Source organism: Mustelus asterias, unplaced genomic scaffold (assembly GCF_964213995.1).
Source record: "Mustelus asterias unplaced genomic scaffold, sMusAst1.hap1.1 HAP1_SCAFFOLD_276, whole genome shotgun sequence".
NCBI classification, from domain to species: domain Eukaryota; kingdom Metazoa; phylum Chordata; class Chondrichthyes; order Carcharhiniformes; family Triakidae; genus Mustelus; species Mustelus asterias.
This window is the reverse complement of record NW_027590241.1, coordinates 410,874-426,338: the sequence shown is the minus strand read 5'-3', so window position 1 is coordinate 426,338 and position 15,465 is coordinate 410,874.

Below are 15,465 nucleotides of genomic sequence, written 5' to 3'. Positions count from 1 at the left end.
TTTGAGAATAGCCAATGGCTTTCCTTTGTTTAAGATGGATGGCAAGAATAATCTAAGTAATTACAGGCCGCTGAGCCTTACGTCAATGTGAGGGAAATGGTGCTTAATGAGTATTTTGCCTCGGTTTTCACACAGGAGAAGGACATGGGTGGATGTATTGTGTGCTTGCAATGGACTGAAAAGATTGAGTATGTGGACTTTAACAAAGAGGTTGTGCTCGAATCATTGAATAGCATCAAGATAGATAAGTCGCCGGGTCCGGATGGGATGTGCCCCTGGTTACTGTGGGAGACGAGGGAAGAGATTTCACAGCCTCTGGCGATGATCTTTGCGTCCTCGACGTAGACGGGAGAGGTGCCGGAGGATTGGAGGATTGCGGATATGGTTCCTATTTTCAAGAAGGGGAATAGGGATAGCCAAGGAAATTACTGACCGGTGAGTCTAACCTCAGTGGTTGGTAAACTGATGGAGAAGATCCTGAGGGACAGGATTTATGAGCATTTAGAGAGGTTTCGTATGCTCAAGAATACACAGCATGTCTTTGTCAAAGGCAGATCGTGCCTTACGAGCATGGTGGAGTTCTTCCAAAATGTGACTAAACACATTGAAGAAGGAAAAGCGGTAGATGTGGTTGATAAGGATTTTAGCAAGGCGTTCGATAAGGTCCCCCATGCAAGGCTTCAAGAAAAGGTGAGAGGGCATTGGATCTAAGGGGCTGCTGCCCTGTGGATCCAGACCTGGCTTACCCAAAGGAGGCAGAGAGTGTGTATAGATGGGTCTTTTTCTGAATGGAGGTTGGTCACCAGTGGTGTGCCCCAGGGATCTGTTCTGGGCCCTTGCTGTTTGTCATTTTCATAAATGACCTGGATGAGGAAGTGGAAGGATGCGTTGGTAAGTTTGCCGACGACACGAAGGTTGGCGGGGTTGTGGATAGTCTGTAGGGATGTCAGAAGTTACAGAGGGACATAGATCGGATGCAAGACTGGGCGCAGAAGTGGCAGATGGACTTCAAACCAGATAAATGCATAGTCGTCCATTTTGGCTGGTCCAATGGGATGAAGGAGTACAATATAAAGGGAAAGACTCTTAGTACGGTACAGGATCAGAAGGACATTGGGGTCCGTGTCCAAAGGACTCTAGAATCGGCCCCGCAGGTGGAGGAGGTGGCTAAGAAGGCGTATGGTGTGCTGGCCTTTATCAATCGAGAGATTGAGTTTAAGAGTCCGGGGATAATGATGCAGCTCTATAAGACCCTCGTCAGACGCCACTTGGAGGACTGTGCTCAGTTCCGGTCGCATCATGACAAGAAGCATGTGGAAAAGTTTGAAAGGGTGCCGAGGCGAATTACAAGGATGTTGCCTGGATTGAGTGGCATGCCTTGTGAGGATAGGCTGAGGGAGCTCGGTCTTTTCTCCTTGGAGAGACGGAGGATGAGAGGAGACCGAATCGAGCGATATAAGATGTTGAGAGGCATCGATCGGGTGGACTCTCAGAGGCTTTTTTCCCAGGGTGAAAATGGCTGCTACGAGAGGACACAGGTTTAAGGTGCTGGGGGGAAGGGACAGGGGAAATGTAAGGGTGATGTTTTTCACACAAAGTGTGGTGGGCGAGTGGAATCGGCTGTCGTCAGTGGTTGTGGAGGCAAACTCACTAAGGTTTTTAAGAGACTCCTGGATCAGTACATGGGACTTAATAGGATGGAGGGTTATAGGTAGGCCTAAGAAGTAGGGATATGTTTGGCACCATATTTGGGCCGAAGTGCCTGTTTTGTGCTGTTGGTTACTATGTTTCTATATTTCTAAATTATTGGAGAGCATTCTTCGAGACAGGATTTACTCCCGCTTGGAAATAAGTGGACGTATAAGCGAGAGGAAACATGTTTTGTGAAGGGGAGGTCATGTCTCAGTAAAATGATCGAGCTTTTCGAGGATTTAATGAAGGTGATTGATGAGCGTAAGGCATTGGATGTTGTCTACATAGACTTCATTCAGGCCTTTGACAAGGTCCCTCATGGCAGACTGGTGGAGAAGGTGAAGTCGCATGGAATCAGATGTGAGCTGGCAAGGTGGATACTGAAGTTGCTTGGACATAGAAGACAGAGCGTAGTAGTGGAGGAGTGTGTTTCTGAATGCAGGTTTGTGGCAAGTGGCGTTCCACAGGAATCAGTGCTGGGACCTTTGCTGATCGTAATATATATAAATGATTTGAAGGAAAATGTAACTGGTTTGATTAGTAAGTTTGCGGATGACACAAATGTTGGTGGATTTGTGGATAGCGATGAGGACGGTCAGAGGATACAGCATGATATAGATCGGTTGGAGGCTTGGATGGAGAGATGGCGGATGGCGTTTAAACCGGGCAAATGTGAGGTTATACATTTTGGAATGTCAAGTATAGATAGGAAATATACAGTAAATGGCAGAACCCTTAAGCGTATTGGTAGGCAGAGGGCTCTGGATGTAGGTCACTGAAAGTGGGAACGCAGGTGGAGAAGGTCGTTAAGAAGGCATATGGCATGCTTGCCTGCATCGGCAGGAGCTCTGAGTTTAAAAATTGGCAAGCTATGTTGCAGCTTTTAAGAACCTTAGTTAGGCTGCACTTGGAATATAGTGTTCAATTCTAGTCGCCACACTACCAGAAGAATGTGGAGGTTTGGAGAGGGTATGGACCGATTTAACAGGATGTTGACTGGCATGGATGGCATTAGCTATGAGGAGAGGTTGGAGAAAGTTCGTTTGTTCTCACTGGAAATACGAAGGCTGAGGGGCGACCTGAAAGACGTCAAGAAGATTTTGAGGGGCATGGACAGAATGGATAGTCAGAAGCTTTTTCCCAGGGTGGAAGAGGCAATTACTCGGGGGCACAGCTTTAAGGTGGACGGGCAAGGTTTAAAGGAGATGTACGAGGCAAGTTCTTTTACACAGAGGGCTGTGGGTGCCTGGAACTGGCAGCCGGGGGAGATAGTGGAAGCAGATACGAAAGTGAGATTTATAGTGCGTCTGGACAAATACATTAATACGGTAGGAATAGAGGAATATGGTCCCTGGAAAAGTACGGGGTTTTAGGTCAGTCAGGCAGCATGGTCGGTGCAGGCTTGGAGGGCCGAAGTGCCTGTTCCTGTGCTGTAATTTTCTTTGCTCTTTTTTCTTAGAAATAGGCTTTAAGTATCGGAGTAGGGATGTCTTGCTCGATATTCAGGGCCTTGGTGAGGCCATACCTTAAGTTTTGTGTGCGGTTTCGGCCTCCTAATATGAGGAAGGACATTCTTGCGAGTGAGCGAATGCAAGGAATGTTCACCAGACTGAGTCCCGGAATGGCACGCCTGGTATATGAAGAGAGGCTGGATCGTCTGCACTTGTACTCACTGTCTTTTAGAAAACTCAGAGGAGATCCCAGAAACATAAAAAACCCTGATGGGGCTGGACAGGCCTAGATGCAGGAAGAATGTTACCAATGTTAGGGAAGTCCAGAAATTGGGTCATAGTCGAACAATACCGACTGATATGAAGAACCGTTTTCACTCACCGTTGTGAATTGTGGGATTCTCTAACACAGAATGCTGTTGGGATCAGTTCGTTAGACATTTTCAAGAGGGAGCTGGACGTGGCCCATGTGGAAAAAGGGATCAAGGAGCATGGAAAGAAGCGGGGGTAGGATACTAAAAGTGAATGATCTATTTGAATGGTGGTGCAGGCTCGAAGGGCAAAATAGCCTCCGTCTGCAGCTATTTTCTATGTTTCTATGTTGCAACTCAAAGATATAGAATTATAATACTATTATTGGGAAATATGCATGGAAGAGGAATCCTAGTGTATACCAGAATGTTTTAAATTTAAAGCTTTTTTGAAAGTTAATTTATTCGTCACAAGTCGGCTTACATTAACACTGCAATTAAATTGCTGTGAAATTCCCATCGTGGCCACCTTCCGGCGCTTTTTCGGGTCAATGCACCTGACCAACACGTTTTTCAGACTGTGAGAGGAAACCAAAGTGCCCGGAGGAAACCCACGCAGACACGGGGAGATCGTGCAAACTCTACACAGACAGTGACCCAAGCCGGGACTCGAACCTCGATCCATAGAACTGTGAGGCAGCAGTGCTAACAACTATACCGCCATGTTTTGACCTTAAAAATGACGTCTTAAAGGGGAAATGGAGACTTTTACATATTAAGCAGATGAAAAGCAGGCAGAAGTGTATCAAGTGGTATTACCGGTGCGTTACAAAATGGAGATGTTGTGGGTAGTCTGTAAAGCACAGGTGGTCATTTGGGAGTAATGAAAACTCCAGCGTAAATAGCAAAGCATTTTTAAAGGCCTGAACTGCTTACAGATACGGTTACATTTTGCCCGTCACGTCACACATTTCACGTGATAGGGAAACCACAAGTGGTGATAAAACCTGCACCCTTAATCCCCTTTCCAACATTTTAGGAACTATTTACAAGGGTTTTAATTGATTGTGTATGACTCCTCCATAAAACATCAACTGGGAAACAATAAATATTAACTGTAATGTATGTGTCTACTAGGTTTCCAAGGGCCATTCCATGAAACAGTAATTGAGCTAACAGGATTGGAGTTTTTCATGGAAGTGATGCATAGGCTGGGACTAAATCAATTGACAGCAACGTCATACCATCCAGAATCGTATTTCAGTGGTGGCATCAAACTTTAAAGACAATGTTGAGGGCTTATTGCCAAGATTATCCAGAGGATTGTGATAAAGGAATTCCATTTGTATTCTTTCCAATTAAGGATGCACTTACTGAGTCAACCAAATTCAGTCCATTTGAATTGACTTTTGGTCATGATATAAGGCAACCACTTAAATTGATTCAGGAAGAATTGGCGAGTCAGCGCTCTGAGGGCAACATTATTGGATAATGTCATATTTCTGGGAAAGGTTGAATAGAGCGGGTGAATTGGCTGGACAACATTGAAAAGTGGCACATCATGTGATGAAACAGGAAGTGGGCAAGCAATCAAAAATCGTAGTTTTGCATGAGTGGATCAGCTCTAAGCACTGCTGCCAGCAGTCGGTGAAAATCGAAACACATTGCCTTATCAAATTGGAAAGAAATTGAGGGAGGTGAATTATTTGATGAGTAAACCAGCTGGAAGGAAAACTCAGAGTGCATCATGCGAAAATGCTGATACAATGATTTTGATAGGGAGGGAGAGCAGAAGGAGGATATCTTTTTGGTTATAACACAGAGTGAAGAACCGAATCCAGATAATTCTGAATTTCACATTCCTCAAATTATCTTGGATAATGAGCATTTATTTGAAATTGGGATAAATTCGGAGTTATCTTCCAAAGGAAATAAACATGAAGTGAAAGATTTATTACTAGCACATGCACAAGGTTGTGTGAACAATTTGGGAAGTACTAGTATGGTCATACATGGAACAGGTGTAAAAAATGCTCTTCCAATGAAACAATACCCTTGCAAACATTACCTTACAAATTTGGCACAGGCTAAGAAGGAGAAGCTGATGTTTACTTGGTCCAGCATTCAGCAGCCGAAAGTATCGATCAATCATTAAAAATTAGTGGAGGTGGAGGTGGAAACAAGGTAATGCACAATGATGTGAACAAAGATATTGAGCAGGTGTGGAGACAGATACAAGCCAATCTGACTGTTTTGGAACATGTACTGCGTTGTTCAAATAGTCTGAATGTAAATTGCAGGATTTAAAAAAAACAGCTCATAATCTATACAAAGAGAAATGTAGATGAATCAACAGTCATGTGTAATCTCAAAAAGGAGTTTGAGGAGTGGAAGCATCGGGCTAATTGAACCGAACGAGGTACAACAACGTGAAGTTAGACTGTTTTCCAAGATTTGCCATTACCTAAATGAACTGCTGGCTTAATAATTCTGTATATTGAGCAGAGACGTGGCTACCCAGTGAAACAGCACTGTATACAGTTCGTGTTCGAGTAAATTTAAATGGTTTTCACAGTAGTGATCTTTGAGAGCCAGTCAAAATGGGATCTGACAGCAAGAAAGAGAATTAGTTGTGCTCTTTGCCATAGAATGCAGAACCTGGTGGTATAAGATCAAGGTCAAACAAAGCGTTCGAATTGCTTATCAGAGGAGGAGTTCCGGCCAATGAATAAGAAACGGGACAGGCATAAAAATACCTTTCTGAATGGCCCATATCGTGTTTTCCTCCTGAACCTGCCCCGTTCTTGGATAACATGACCAAAGCTAATTGATCATCGTAACAGCTGAAGTGCATTTGTATTGAGAATCAATGGAGGAAAAATAACTGAACGAGTCTTGTAGATCAATCAGTTCGTCAAATATGTGATTTTAAAAAGGGTCGACATTGGAAAACAAGGACAGAAATTAGTATAGTACTGTGACCTCTGCAGGTTTTGATTTTGTATAAGACTTATATGTTTATTGCTGAATAGTAGCAATGCGGAACGGAAAGGTTTTGAAAAATGAAACCATCTTTGAATGTTGATAGTCCATTTATTTCTGAAGCTGGACGTGGCACGCTGGTTTGCCTTTGAGAACTGTATTTTAAATCATGTTTTCTGAAGTTATAAGCAGACTCAGATCTCTCTGCTTCAAAGTCCTTTATGGATTAAATGGGGTTTTGCTAATTTTTACTTCGGGAATCTTGCTCTTCTTGGGATTCTTATGATCCTAAATTGTCGCAGAAAGCATGATTGACAGTTCAGTGAACAGGAGTTGTTTTACATTGAGTTGCGGGCTGCTGGAAGCACTTTTTGTTTAGAGGTGCTTGCACATCAGACTGAACAGTTCTGTTTCTATGCTGGTATGCTGAAAGCTGGTCTTTTTGCCTTCCTGGACTGAAACTTCGACTGTTGGTTGATTGCTAGCTAGCAACTCGAGTGTCTCTGTACCTTGAAGTGCTTTGCAGAGAAAATAAAAACAGTGTCCAGCACTGGCATTATCGCTATTTCGAGGGCTGTTGGAGGTTACAAGGATGGGAAGCCAGAGTTTCAATTCTCCAAACAAAGGACGAAGTTCCAGCATTGCGTGGATAGTCTTTTTTTAGGTGTTAAACTTTTCACTGGGGTATGTTTGTAAGGAGGTTTGTTTGTTTGGAACATTTCATACAGTTGTTTATGATCTTGCATTATCATGGGCATTTATCTCTTGTTTGTAATTGATAGAAGTTACAGTGACACGTTAATTATTTTTTTACTAAAATTTGTTTCATCAAAGCTCCCAATGGGTCCCTTGAATCATACGGGAAGTGAAACATCTAACATCTTATGCTGACCATAGCCAAATTGAAATTGTAATATTTATGTTCCAGGCGGATATATAAAACTGTTTGGAGTTTCTGACCTCGGGATTATACCAGTGTGTGTGTGTGTGTGCGTGTGTGCGTGTGTGTGTGTGTGTGTGTGGTTGTGGCTGTGTGTATATGTGTGTGCGTCTGGTTCTATGTGCGGGTGTGTGTGGTTGTGACTGGCTGTGGCTGTTTGTATGGCTTTTTGTGACGGTTTGCTTTCATTGTATGTGTGTGAGTGTCGGTGGGTGCAAATTTGTTTGTCTGCGTAAGTGGGTGGGTGGGTGGGTTTCGTTCTGCATGTGTCTGTTTGTGTGTTTGTGAGTCTGTGCATTTGTGTGTGTGTTTGTGTGAGTCTGTGTGCAAATGTGTACATTTGTACATTTGCTTCAGAAAATATTGTTTATGCCTGTGAGTCTTTACTTGATTGCGTTTTTGATTATCTTTCTCTGTGTGTGAATGCCTGCATGAATATCTGTGTGTATAAATGAGTGGGGGCGATTCTCCCAAAAGATACTAAGTGTAGAATTTGGATTAAAATTAAAATTGGATTAAATTGCGTTGTTTCTTTCAGCAGGAGTTTCAAAAAGGAGCTCCCACACTCTGTACTCTGTAAAAGTCACCAGCGTGTCTGTCAGCACAAAACAGAGGGTGGAGATTATTCCCGTCCAAGATGCCTGCAACGTAGCGCATGCGCTGATCAGTCAGCGCCGAAATGGACGCATGCGCCGTGGCCCACATTGCCAGTGGAGGATTGCTGGCAAATTGGATCGCAGTCCAAATGGGTCCCCCGCAAATGAGGATAAATTGTTAACTCTGGTGAAGTGAAATACTCCTATCTGGGGGGACGCTAAGTGGGTTGGCGGAAAGGTTCCCAGTCCCAGGTACCTCAGTCCCGGGCGCTCTAATTACATATTTTGATTTGATTTATGAATGAAAAATGTATTAGCATACAGTGAAAAGTAATGTTTCTTCCACGCTATACAGACAGAGCATACTGTTCATAGAGAAGGAAACGAGAAAGTGAAGAATGTAGTATCACAGTCATAGCTGGTGTGTCGAGAAAGATCAATTTAATGCAAGGTGGGCCCATTCAAAAGTCTCACGGCTGCAGAGAAGAAGCTGTTCTTGAGTCGGTTGATATGTGACCTCAGGCTTTTGTATTACAATATATGGTCATCGCTATTTAAATAATTCATGCAGCTCCACGCCGATTTCTGGCGTGGAGCTGATGGCGCTGGATATCCGGCTGGCGGAGAGTCACGGAGGTTACAGCGCCCAGCGGGAAGTCCGCTGGACAGCCTCCAATTGAGTCTCTCAGCCAGTTGTGCTGCTAATGTGGTGGAGAGTCTCGGAGAATCGCTGACAGTGTATTTGTCTGGGAGAGTGTTTCATTTCGCGCCTTTGTCGGTTTGTGTTTGGGTGACTTTGTAATGCTGTGTATCTCGGAGATTTTGTGTGTGTTCCTTTGACTCCGGAGAATTTGTGTGTGTGTGTGTGCTTGTGTTCCTGTTTCTCCAGGAAGAAAATGTATATGTGAGTGTGTGTTCCTTTGACTCTCGGCGAGTTTGTGTGTGTCGGTGTGTTGTCTTCTGCCTCGAGGAGAGTTTGTGTGCATGTGTTTGTGTCCACGTGTCTCTGGGAGATGTTGTGCTTTTTTTCATTCATTTGCGTGCCATGAGATTCACTGTCTGGCCAGAATTTATTGCCCATCCCTCGTTGCCTTTAAGAAGGTATTTCTGAGCTGCCGTTTTGAATCGCTGCAGTCCATATTCTGCGGGTTGTCCTACAATGCTGATCAGGAGAGCATTTCAGGATTTTGACCCAGGGACTGCGATGGAACGGTGATATATTTCCAAGTCAGGATGGTGAGTGGCTTGGAGGCGAACTTGGAGTTCGTGGCATTCCCATGTATCTGCTGCCCTTGTCATTCTAGATGGAAGTGGTTGTGGGTTTGCAATTTGCTGTCTAAGGATCTTTCGTGAATTGCTGCACTGCATCTTGTCGATGCTTTTGAGCATCAGTGGTGGAGGGATTGAATGTTTGTAGGTGTGGTGTCAATCAAGCACGCTGCTTTGCCCTGGATGGTAGCAAGCTTCTCGAGTGTTGTTTGAGCTGCACCTATCCAGGCAAGTACAGCCATGCATCACACTCCTGACTTGTGCCTTGTAGATGGTGGATGGAATATGCGGAGTCAGCAGGTGAAATACTCGCCGCAGTATCCCTAGCCTGACCTGCTCTTCTAGTCACTGTATTTATGTGGTGAGTCCAATTGAGTTTCTGGTCAATGGTAACCCCAACGATGTTGACAGTGGGGGATTCAGTGATGGTTCCACCATTGAATTTCGAAGGGCGGTAGTGATGGTGCCTCTAATTGGTTGTGGTCATTGCCTGGCATTTGTCTGGCGCAAATGTTATTTGCACCTGTCAGCCAAGCCTGGATATTGCCCAGATCATATTCCATTTGAACATGCACTCTTTCAGTATCTGAGGAGTCACGAATGGTGCTAAACATTCTGCAATCATCCGGGAACATCCGCATTTTTTACCTTATGACAGAGGGAGGGTCATTGATGAATTTGCTGAAGATTGTTGGAACTAGGCAATACCATGAGGGACTCCTGCAGATATATCTTGGAGTTGAGATGACTGACCATCCACAACCACAACCATCTTCACATGTATCAGATATGACTCAAACCTGGGAGTTTGCCGTCTGACACTCATTCGTTCCAGTTTCGCGAGGGCTCCTCGATGCCACACTCTGTCGTCCTTGTTGTCAAGGGCTGTCACTGTCTCCTCACCACTGGAATTAATCTCTTTAGTCGATGTTTTAACGAAGGCTGTAATGAGGTCAGGGGTTGAGTGAAACTGGCGAAACCCAAACTGGGCATAACTGAGCAGGTTACTGCTGAGCAGATGCTGCTTGATAGCACTGTCGATGACCTCTTCCATTACTTTTACTGACGATCAAGTGTAGACTGATTGGGCAGTAACTGCCCCAGTTGGATGTCTCCTTCTTTCTATGTACAGGACATACCTGGGCAATTTTCCACATTGTTGGGTAAATGCCAGTGTTGTAACTGTAATGGAAGAGCTTGGCCAGGGGAGCGGTATGTTCTGGCGCACAAGTCTTCAGTACTATTGCCAAAATGTTGTCAGGGACCATTGCCTTTTAGTATCCAGTGCCTTAAACTGCTTCTTGATATCACGTGCTGTGGATCGAATTGCTTGGAAACTGTCATCGGAGGAGTCAGAGATGGTTCATCTGCTCGACACGTCAGGCTGAAGATTGCTGCAAATACTTCAGCCTTATCTTTTGCACTGATGTGCTGGGCTACTCCATAATTGAGGATGAGGGTACCTGTGGAGTCTCCTCCTCCAGTGAGTTGCTTAATTGTCCACTATCATTCTCGACTGGATGTGGAAGGACTGCAGACCTTAGATCTGATCCGTTTTTTGTGGGATCGCCGAGTTCTGTCCATCACTTCTTTTTTTGCCATTTGGCATGCAAGTAGTCCTGTTTGGTAGCTTCACGAGGTTGACAACTCATTTTTAGGTAGGACTGGTGCATGCTCCTGGAATGTCGTTCCACACTCTCCATTGAACGAGAGTTGATCCCCTGGCTTGATGGTCATGGGTCGTCGCGGATATGCCGGGCCATGAGGTTGCAGATTGTGCTAGAGTACAATTCCACTGCCGTTGATGGCCACAACGCCTCATTCATGCCCCGTCTTGATTTTCTATGTCGGTTCAAGATCTATCCCATTCAGCACGTATAGCGCCATACAAAACAGTGGAGGTTATTCTCAATGTGAAGGCGGGACTTCGTCTCCACAAGAACTATGTGGATGTCATTCTTACTGATTCCATCATGGACAGATGCATCTGCAGCCGGCAGATTGGAAAGCATGAGGTCAAGTATGTTTTTTCCTCTTGTTAATTGCTTCACCATCTGCTACAGGCCCAGTCTAGCAGTTATATACTTTCGGACCCGACCAGCTCGATCACTCGTGCTGCTGCCACTCTTGGTGATGGACATTGAAATACCCCACCCAAAGTAAATTCTGCGCCCTTGGTACCATCAGTGCGACCTCCAAGTGTTGTACAACATGATGGAATACTGATACATCAGCCAAATGAGGACGGTACATGGTAACCAGAAAGCGGCTTGCTTTCCTTTGTTTAACAGAAGACATGAGAATTGATGGGGTCCAGAGTCAATGTTGAGGACTCACAGAGCAACTCCCTCGCAACTGTGTACCACTGTGCCGCCACCACTGCACGTTCTGTCCTGCCAATGGGACAGGGCAAATCGATGGTAGTGGTGGTGTCTGGAGTATTACCTGTAAGCTACGAGTCTGTGAGAATGACTACGTCAGGCTGTTGCTTGTTTAGTCTGTGAGACAGCTCTCCCAAATTTGGCACTAGCCCCAGATGTTAGTAAGGAGGATGTTCCAGGGTCGACAGAGCTTCTGAATTTGCCGTTGTCTTTTCCAGTGCCTCGCTCGATACCAGGTCGTCCGTGGGTTTGTGTTCCTCTGCCGCTAGGAGGGTTTGCATCTCTGTTTGTCTCACTTTGTCTCTATGAATGGTTGTGTGCATGTGTTTGTGTTCTTCTGTCTGTAGGTAAGTATGTTTGTGTGTGTTTGTGTCCTGTGTCACTCGGAGATATTTGTGTGGGTGTGTATTCTTGTGTCTCTCGGAGATTTGGTATGAGGGTTCCGTTCATGTGGGTCTCGGCGTTATTGTTTGTGCGTTTTTATTACGGTGTCTCCAGGAATGTTTGTGTGTTTGTCTTTCTGTTCCTGCAGGAGACTGTGCGTTATTTTGACTCTTGGAGCGTTTTTGTGTTTGGAATTGTGTTCCACTGCCTCTCGGAGAATTTGTGCATGTTTATTTTATGTTCCTGTGTCTACAGGAGTGTTTGTCTTTTTGTGTGTGTGCATGTGTTCCTGTCTCCACAGAGGAGGTTGTCTGTGTGTGTTTGCATTTTAGTGCCTCCAGGAGAGTTTGGGTTGTGTTTGTTTTCCTGTGACTGTACGTGTGTGTGTGTGTGTGTGTGTGTGTAAGGCGGGGAAGTGTTTGTGTGTGTGCGTCTATGTGTGTGTTTGTGTGCGTATGTGTGAGGCGGGGAAGTGTTTGTGTGTGTGAGTGGGTGTGTGCGTCTATGTGTGTGTTTGTGTGTGTGTGTGAGGCGGGGAAGTGTTTGTGTGTGTGAGTGTGTGTGTGTGTGTGTGTGTGTGAGAGAGGCGGGGAAGTGTTTGTGTGTGTGCGTCTATGTGTGTGTGAGTGTGTGTGTGTGAGGCGGGGAAGTGTTTGTGTGTGTGTGTGTGTGTGTGTGTGTGTGTGTGCGTGTCCGGGGGCGGGGGGATCTCTTCTTGCGGTGCTATGAGAGTTTACATCAAGATGTGTGTTCCTGAGTCTCAAGGTGAGTTTGTGTGTGTGTTTTTGTGCTCCTGTGTCTGCAGAAGAAATTGTGTGTGTGTGTGTGTGTGCGTGTGTGTGTGTGTGTATGCGTGTGTGTGTGTGTGTGTGTGTGTGTATGCGTGTGTGTGTGTGTGTGTGTGTGTGTGTGTGTGCATTTGTGTATTTGTGCGTCTTTGTCAACACCACCTCAATGAAATTGATGATTTTTTCTCCAGCCTGTTGTATGAATTTGCTTTTTATTTCTTTGCCATCTAGTGAACATGCTCACAATTCTGACCCTGAAGAGACGGAACTGTGGTCTGTCCAGATGCGTCACTCGATACCTGGTGGCCATGTCATTGGGGGATCTACTGGTCGTTTTTCTTGACCTGACATTGAGGCACATTCCCATTGTTTATGCGGAACATTTTCAATTCCTGTTGTCCATACCCGCGTGTAATATCCACGCCGTCCTGCTTTATGCAGCCACTGACTGTTCTGTCTGGTTCACCGTCACTTTCACCTTTGATCGATTTGTGGCCATTTGCTGTCCGAAGCTGAAAAATAAATATTGCAGTGCGAAAACGGCAGCTGTGGTTCTGGGAACAGTGAGTGTGCTCGGCTTTCTAAAGAACATTTTCTGGTATTTTATGTTAACCGGTAATTATTTGCTGACGAACCTACCCTTCTTTTGTCGAAATAGAACAGATGTTGAGCTATCTCTAGCCTGGGTAGCAATTGTGCTCCTCCACAACATTCTGAACCCATGTGTCCCATTCGCCCTGATTTTGCTGCTCAATGTCTTCACCATCAGGCATATTTTAGTGAGCAGCAGGGCCCGCAGGAGACTCCAAGCTCATAGAAGTGGGGAGAATCTCAGAGACCCCGAGATGGAGAGTCGAAGGAAATCCATCATTTTACTGCTTTCTATATCAGCGAATTTCGTTCTGTTATGGTCAATCATCATGGTTTATACGACATCTAATCGGCTTTATTGGTTGGGGTATTTTGATATTGTATTTCTTCCTCCTTGCTTCAGGGAATTCGGCTTCATGCTGCAGCTCCTGAGTTGCTGCACAAACACTGCAATTTACGCTGTGACACAGACTCAGTTCAGACAGCAAATGAAAAATGTGTTGAAATCTCCCTTCACTACAATTTTCTAATTCATGTAACGCTGAGAGGAAAACCCACCCACACAGCCTCTCTATTTTCCCAATGGTCATTCAAACTGTATGACACCAACCATCCTCACACTGATTGGAGAGATGAAACATCGCCATCTGCTCTGCTCTAATCACTCCGCCTATTCATCACTGTTGTTCTTGAAACTGGAAAGAAATCGTCCATTCGTCATTTCTCCTCTTGCATTGGTCATCCAAATTGCCCATTGTCACAACCCCTCACCAGCCTCCCAGTGTTTCCGCCACTTCACTGGCCAGTCAGCATGTTCATCATCTTCATCCCTTACACAGATTGGATCCGAATTCTCCGATCAGGAATACTGGTTCATAGTGGGGAGGTCGTGGGAGGGGGGGTGGGGGGGGGGGGTGGGGGGGGGGTACCTAGGATGTAAGGTAACTGGGTTTGCACAGGCAGGTGCAGTACAGCAGCACCAGCCACAAGCTGAGCGAGGCCAATTGACTGACCGAGCAAGTGAGGTCAACTACACCAGAAATCAGGAAAAAAGTTAAAAGGAAGGAGAACTCAGGAAGTGTTAGAATCCAAAAGGAATTTACAAAAACTACCAGAAAGGCACTTTATCTGAATGCTCGTAGCATTCGAAACAAGGTAAATGAGATTGTTATGGTTCGTTTTCACAAACACTTACTTCCGTGATGCAAGAACGAAACACTGACTGCAAAGAAAACCTAATCCTTTATTTTCAAGCATGTTCACGCTTTTTTGGAGAATCACTTTTCCAACTCAGCACCGTGTTCTGAGTATAGCCGAGCGATACGAACACGAACGGCGGGGTGTGGGGAGGGGGGTGTGTGTGGGGGCGGGGGGGGGGAGTTCCTCCCTTCATAGCCTTTTTTACAGCAATTAGTCACGTACATTATTACTTCACTCTAATCACTCCGCCTATTCATCACTGTTGTTCTTGAAACTGGAAAGAAATCGTCCATTCGTACACGTGCAGACCCAACAGTTGCTCACATTAAAATTTACAGCATACTCATAAGACATTTAAAAAAAGGTGTTCGAGTGAAATCGTCCATGAGTAAGTCCTTCTTTCAGTCCATCTTTCCGTTGATCCGGTTGTCCTAGTGCCAGGAATATAGCCGTAACACCGAAGATGGTGAAGATGATCCTTATGATTTATTAGCAGGAACTGGCGTCCATCGTCCACATGCACCCGAAAGGATCCAGCGACTCTATCCCCCGAACTCAACAGCCGCCGGAGCCCGGAGAAGCACCCGAAACGCTCCCCTCCACTTTGGTCCCAGTTTGGAGCGATTCCCCTGTCGAATCGGCATGATGTCACCAATCTGTGCTTCAGGGAACTCTCCCTGTGGGTCAGGATCTTGATCCGGCGTCCGCGGAGTTGATTCAAAGGCGCACTGTATCTGTTCATGAAGAAGCTTTAAAGACAATGTTAGCCGTCGGAAGAACTTCTGCATTTCATCAACCATAACGTGTCAATCTATCTGGGTGGGCGGGCCTGTATTTGCATCCTAGGGTGTTCTACTGGGTCGGCCATAAATTATCTCTGCCGCCGAGAGTCCAGTGGTAGAGTGGGCGTAATTCTCATGTGGTAGAGGGCTAAGGGTAA